At 34.5% G+C, this 7,541-nt stretch overlaps 1 pseudogene; it reads right to left on the bottom strand.

Annotated features, from left to right (window-relative positions):
• Positions 1-3,146: 3,146 nt before the first annotated feature.
• On the bottom strand, positions 3,147-4,898 carry LOC149252101 (cytochrome P450 750A1 pseudogene; annotated as a pseudogene).
• Positions 4,899-7,541: the final 2,643 nt, after the last annotated feature.

Here is a 7,541-nt window from a genome sequence, read left to right as displayed (position 1 = left end):
TTGTCAGAACAAAGAAATTACATGTATAAACGCAGTGGACTGGAATAACAATAGCTTTAAGCATAGTATGGAAAAACGATGGCAAAACTCCTAAGATTGTAAACGAGTTCTGGTTACGAGTAAGGTAAAGGAAAGAACAAGACAGACTATAGCAGCATGCTAAAAGGACCGAGATAAATTGTTAAATTGTAACTAAAAAAAATATAAACCCTTCGAGTCGGGTAAGTTTCTATGGTACAAAACCTTCTTTCAATAATACTGTAACAAAGTATACATTAACATTTAGCGAATATCAGAAGTAAGATAGCATATTCCGGCAATCCACAATCTCACAAGAAAAACAGAGCTATAAATCGAGTTATTTAGCAGAGAACTAATCTTTGACTGCCTGTTATGAGCGAAATTAACAGTCGTAACACATATACAAAGTAATGCATAAAGTCGAATCATGACTGAAGCTGCTATTAATAAATCATGTGAATTTATCCACAAATCTTCCTTACCGAAACCATAAGGAGGGTTTCGCCAAAACAAATATACATAAACCTATAACATTAACAAAGACTGTGTAACCAGATTAACGAACAGCGAGTGACTGTTAAGAATATACACAATATCTGTGTCGTTAGTACCCGAAACAACCCTCATAGCTAACATTCCATTCGTAAGAATAAAGACAGAACTCTAATGTTAAAGAAATAGCAAAAGCCGCAAGGCTACAAACATCCTGATCATAAGAAGTAAGTAAAAGTCTGGGTCTAGACGTTGTAAACCAACAAGAACGTGCTTGAGTTATATCCATACATATATTTTTGAATATCAGATCAGATTTACAACTATTTAGCTTAGCCGATTACAGGCCTTCATAGATTAAACAATTTTCTCAATCCTGGAACTTGAACTGTGAGGGTTCCACCTGGAACCCATATATTTACAATCAGAAGAGCCATAAAGCAGATCAGATGAGAGCCTTCCGTCACCATCTGTGACCAACAATGGGAAGGGGTAAGGTAATAAATCGTTGGGATATGTCCAGGGTACGAGGGAGACCCTCTGCTGTCAGGCTTAAATGAAAACCACTAACCCTGAACAATTACTTTAAGAGTGATTAAAAGAGAAGAAACACACCTGTAAGGAAGCCGGATAACTCGAAAGATTTGAAGGAGATCCTCCTCTTCCTGTAGCGAACTCGGAAGGCTGGGCAGCCCGCGCCCCATGAAACAATAAACAAGCATGATATCCATTAGTCCTGTTCCAACTCAGGAAAAATCTCTAAACAGAGACAGAAGTCGAAAATGATAAAACTTAAAAAACATATGGATAGCAGATGTAACCATACCAGGAATTCATCGATAGGGTGCATATAATGCCTCAGGGTGGTCGCTCGGCGGTATGAGGAACTCAAGTCGATCCTCTGGCAGCTATGAGGTGGAGCGGATGGAAGCAGGGTCGCCAAGCCTTGCGGAAAACTCGAAGAAACTGAATAGAAACTTGTGTTATAGGGTTAAGTTGCGAGGGTAACGCCAGAGGCAGCACAACCCTTGGATATACACCATACCATCCTGACCGTCGAGTAAGGTGGTAAAACCAAAGGCGCGAACCCCAGTACACCCGGGACCTCACCCCTTCACGTGAACGAGCCGACGTAAATAAATGCCATGGCCGGGTGTTAAACACTGGTAATGCCAACAGTTCCCTCTGTCCAGTGCCTGCATCAGCTTGTTACTTCCGACAACGGAAAAGGTGAAGATGCGTTAACCAAAAATTCATATCCGGTGGACCATAGTTCGAGAGATTAAATTGTAGTTGGTACTTCGAACAGAGTTAATGTTAACCTATGGTAATGTAAATGTAATTTTTTTTTTTTTAATCCCGAGGTATGTGATAATAATATTCATAAAACTTCGTAGCACATGTTAATTAGTAATTGAGATGCTTTGAAGTGATATCAAAATTAATTGAGATGCTTTGAAGTGATATCTAAATTTTGAGATTATATATATATATGGGGTGTGGTTCATCCACACGATGGGCTGACTTATGTTAAAAGGCATTTCCAAATTTTAAAGTAAAATTACTTTTGGAATAATAGAAATATTTAAAAAATAATAATTAGATATTAATTTTAGAATATAAAATATTATGTTATATAGAAAATAAAAAAACATATATTAATATAATATTTATTTTAAATTGTATTTTTTTTTATAAATTGAAATAATTTAGAACATCATTTATATTTATTTAATAAATATAATCAAACAAGTTGTATTATTATTATTATTGAGTTTACAAGTTTATTTTATAGTTTAGTGTGAGCAGATGTGTAAATTTGTCTTTTACTCTATAGAGTTACACATGTTTCTTTAAAATAAATGTAAATTATACTTTAAATAGAAAAATAGTGTGAATTATAATTAGAAAATGAATATGTAGTAAAATAATTAGAATTAAAAGATGTTTAAACTTTATACTTTTAAAAGATATTTCAACAAATTATTTGAGAATCTATGTTAACTAATTTATGTGGATATTGTTAAAATAAAATATTTTAAAACTGTATATAAAAAAAAATAATGAAATGTGAATTATCAATAACTTTTTTCAATATAAATTAATATAGACATATACCTAAAAATATAATAATAATAATAATAAATCATTTTAATTTGACAAATATCATGTACATGTTATATAAAATATTTTAATGTCAAATAAATATATATATATATATATATTGAAAATAATTATGAAAATATCATTAAAAAAATAAGTTTATTTGGTTAAATAAGTTTATTTGGTTAAATTTTCTATTTGATTTTATTTATACTCTATATAATATTCAAAAATATAAATTTAACAATAAAGAACTATACATTATTTTTTATAGTTTAAATATATCTATACATCACGAAATTTGATCGAATTTGATCTCAACTCATGCTAAATCCACAATAGAATAAATCTATACTTATATAAATAAAGTGGACCTTCATACCACACTAAGAAATTGTAAAATGATTGTGCACTTGTATATTCCAAAGTAATTTTCGAAATAATACGGACAAATATAGGATTTCGATCAGCCGTGGAGAATATGGCATTTATTCCTACCCAGACATAATTAGATGTAGCAAATCCTGTAGACAGAAGTGAAATCGTGCGTGGAAAACTCTTGCAAATAAAGAGAAACAGTGCCTTTGTCTCCTACGGTTCCGTTTATGGTGGAAAGCTGGCCCTCCTCAACGTTGGATAACCACACAGCGGAACTTGTCTTGCAATCGTTGTTCCGTACGATTCCCTCATATCCAGCCGGGAGGGATCGCCTTCAACTCTCCAATCGAAACTGTGCACCAACTGAGCCAATGCAAGTTCAATAGTCGGAATAGCCATGGAAACCCCTGGGCATCCTCTCCTTCCTGCCCCAAACGGTATCATGCTGAAGTCTGATTGATCGGCCAAACTGAATTTTCCGCTTTCCATGAATCGCTCCGGATTGAATTTGGAAGCATATTCCCCCCATACATTGGGATCCCTTCCTATAGCCCACAAATTTACCATTACTCTTGTTTTCTTCGGTATGTAGAATCCTCCTACCGTCACAGCCTCTAAAGATTCGTGAGGCAGACCTAGCGGCGCGGCTGGGTATAATCGGAGAGTCTCTTTCACCACACAGTGGAGGTATTTCATGCTTGCCAAATCCGACTCCTTTACCCTACCATGTTTGCCAACGACTGATTCAATTTCTTCCTGCAATCTCGTCATTGCATTGGGATGTCTGAGCAGCTCACTAATTGCCCATTCAAACGTACTGGATGTCGACGCCACGCCACCCACGAACATGTCCTACACACATACACATACAAATCCAATTAATGCAAAATGATGATGGACTGAAGTTCAAGAATGAGGATGCCAAATAATATAAAAAAGCAGAATCCCAAGATATATACAATCACAAGGGTCTTGATGGTTTCCCGTGTGATATTGGTGTCCGTCTCAGCCATTCGGAGCAGCACATCCACGAAGTCTTGAACGCGAGGCTCTGCGTCTGCGCCTTTCTGGAAATTGAAATGATTGAGATTAACATGCTCGTTTATCATTCTCTCGGCGAATCCATCGAATGTTTTACGGAGCTTCTTGAGGCGTTGATTGATACCTTGCAAATCAAGCCAATCCACATACGGAATGAAGTCTCCAATATTGAACTCTCCAACCGCAGCTGTCATCTCTACCATCAGATCCTTGAACCCTTTGAATTCGCCACCCAAATCATCGTCACTAAATTTCCTCCCCGCCAGTATCCGCAAAATTATATTGGAGTTGACAGTAGTGACGGCCTTGCTCACATTCACGCTCAGTATTCCGCTCTTACTCTCCTCCCATATTGATTGGATCATGGCAGACACCTCTTCCTCTCGCACGTGCCTGAAGGTCTCGATTCTTTTGGCAGTCAGGAGTTCTAATACGCATATTTTTCTCATTTTCCTCCAGTGATCTCCGTACGGAGAGAACCCCACATCTTTGCAATCGAACAGTAATCTCCCAGCAGCGGTTGGTGGTCGGCTGGCAAAGATCAAATCATGAGTTTTGAGAAACTGTTTTGCTGCCGCTGAAGAAGAAACTACGACTGCAGGGACGGAGCCCAAGCGGATAAACAAAATGGGACCATATTTGTCAGCAAGGGCTTTAAGATTACGGTGAACAGGCAGTTTCAATTGGTGCAGATTTCCGATGATGGGCCACGCACGGGGGCCTGGTGGCAATGTGGCACTAAGCCTTCTCTGGTGCAATAACCGTATGAAGAGGAAAGAGGAGAACATACAAAGAATGCCTACTGTTAATGTTAATGCAGGCACAGGCAAAGCTAGAGACAGAGGCAAACTATGAAAAGCCATATCGGGCACACCCTTTGTAAGTAGTGCACTCGCTCTATGTTTGGAAAGGAAGCTGCTCTCCTCTTCTCTCTAAAGCCGTCAATATGTAATTCACAAAACTACCGCAGTTGAAGGGGTAGTTCAGTGGGTCGGGGTGGCATTTAGGTTTTTCAGTTGTTTTTAGTATGATTTTTTTGTGTTGGAATTTGACTGAAAAAAAATTGAAATGAAATTTGTATTTGTGTTATTTAAATTTATTTTTTAAAACCAAAAAACCCGAAAAAAAAAAAAAAAAAAACAAAACTAAACTAAACTAAACTGTTACACCTCGAATATCTCATTCATCAGTGTACGATATAAAAATAAAACAAAACAGAACATCGAATGTGTCATTCATCCGCGTACGATATAGAAATAAAACAAAACAGAACATCGAATGTGTCATTCATCCGTGTACGCTATAAAAATAAAACCAGAATTTAGATAATAAAAATAAATAAAAGCAGAACATCGAATGCGTGATTCATCCGCGTACGATATAAAAATAAAACCAGAATTTAGATAATAAAATATAATATAATAAAAATGACCAATTTCAAATAATTTATTGCTTCTCGTAAGATTTGCACAAACGTACCGCAAACGGTCATAAATTAATTTAGTTGTTTGGTTGTTTGTTTGATAATCTTTTAAAATATTTAATATATTTAATAGTTGATGATCACTTTATGATAAAACATTTGATATTTTTTAAATTGATGGGGTTGATGACGATAACCAAATGACACCGTAAAATACTTTTATTCATATTTAAAAGAAATTCTTTTACCATCGATAAAATATTGAATATCCTTTTAAATATATCATTATAGTAAAGTTGTTGTTGATGATGATATCACGGATGATGCTGACCACAATGATCATAATGACCCGATCAAAATAATGATTTCGTCATTTTTTTAATATTTAATGTGAAATCAATCGATATTGAAAACATGACATGGTAATGATGATGAAAAATACAATGATGACAATATCAGTGAAAAGAGGAAGAGTAGGAGGATAATCCAGTTTTCTTAAAACAAGGTTTCTGATGTAGATGTTGACAACAATGATGATGACAATATATTTATATTAGTATAAGTTAGCTAATGATGACAATGGTTATGTTTAATATTCCTTTGATGGTCGTGATGATCACGGCGATATTTTTTTGATGATCATGATGATGACGATGACAATGAAAATGATGGTTCGCAGATTTCTGTGGTGTGGTATTTGAGGTTCTGAATTCGGATATTCCACAGTCTTCATTTTTACGTTGTCGGCGTTTCAAGTCTAGAAAAAGACTCATCATCATTAGGAAGAGGAGGAGGACAAGGATGATGGCAATACATGTTTATTAGTATAAGCTTGCTAATGATGATGGTGATCATGTTTAATATTCCTTTAATGATCATGATGAATATGATGACAACGAAAATGATTAGAACATTCCCATATAAAAGGCCAAATTTGACGTTCTGAATTTCAACCCTTTACAACTTGATAACAACGTTTGATGTGGAGTTTGGTGGCATTTGAATCTATTCGTTGCAAGCCCATTATGTATACATTTCCAAATCCTATGATATCCTAATATCCATCAACTATACAAAAAAAAAATGCAAATCCTAATAGAAAATGTTTCCATCTAAATGTCCGCAAGAGCACTACTACATGTAGGGGGGTTTTAAGACAATATTTAAGATAATTTTCGAGCCAATGTCTTAACTTGAGACAAAAAGAAACTTGTGTATTGTCTTAAATATTATCCTTAATTTCGTGTCTCAAAATTAGTGTCTCAAAATTATTGTGTTAAAAAATTGTCTATATAAAGACAATATAGAACACATATTATTATTGTGTGTATAAAGCCACACAAATTATTGTCTCTTGAGAGAGATAATTTTATTTGTCTCTCTGGAGACAATTTTGTTTGTCTCTCTAGAGATGCTTCCATTTTGTCCCTTTAGAGATAATTACATTTTTGTCTCTTAAGGGACAATAGCTGAGATTAAAAGCATATTGTCTCTATAGAGACTATATGTCCATAATTCCGACTATTAGAGACAATACGAAAAAATATTTTTAAAAAATAAACAAAATCATTTTAAATGTTCGTTTACGGTGGTTTCATCATTCAATGTTCCCAAATAATGATTTTAATTACCTTAAATCTTTTTTCTTCATGGAAAAAAACGAACAATTTCAATTTTTTAAAAGCTAACACCAAATTCATTTTAAATCTAAATGAAAAAACAATTTCAAAAATTAACAATTCTGAAAGCAGCCCTGAAAATAATAAGGCAACACACTTATATTTGTTGAAAATACATTCATATCATTGAATTTGAACATGCAAGATCCTCATTTGGAACTCCATTTCATGACATTTTATGAGGGAAAAGAAAAACGTTCAAGATTTCTCCATCCTACAAGAGAGTTTACTCTCTAACACATAAATCCAAAAGCTTGAATCACATTAAATGGTGGAAAATTAAATTTATATCCAGTGGTTAGCTCCACATTTTCAATTCCTATATATAATTGGAATTGGCTTCCTTGATAATAAAACATTGTAATAATGTATATGCATTCACTTCTACAATTGATTGGCAATCC

This window comes from Pinus tabuliformis, chromosome 7 (assembly GCF_031772625.1).
Source record: "Pinus tabuliformis cultivar Carrire ecotype Pingquan chromosome 7, CPIR1, whole genome shotgun sequence".
Classification (NCBI taxonomy): domain Eukaryota; kingdom Viridiplantae; phylum Streptophyta; class Pinopsida; order Pinales; family Pinaceae; genus Pinus; species Pinus tabuliformis.
Note: the sequence above shows the minus strand (reverse complement) of the source record. Positions and strands in the feature narration are given on the sequence as shown.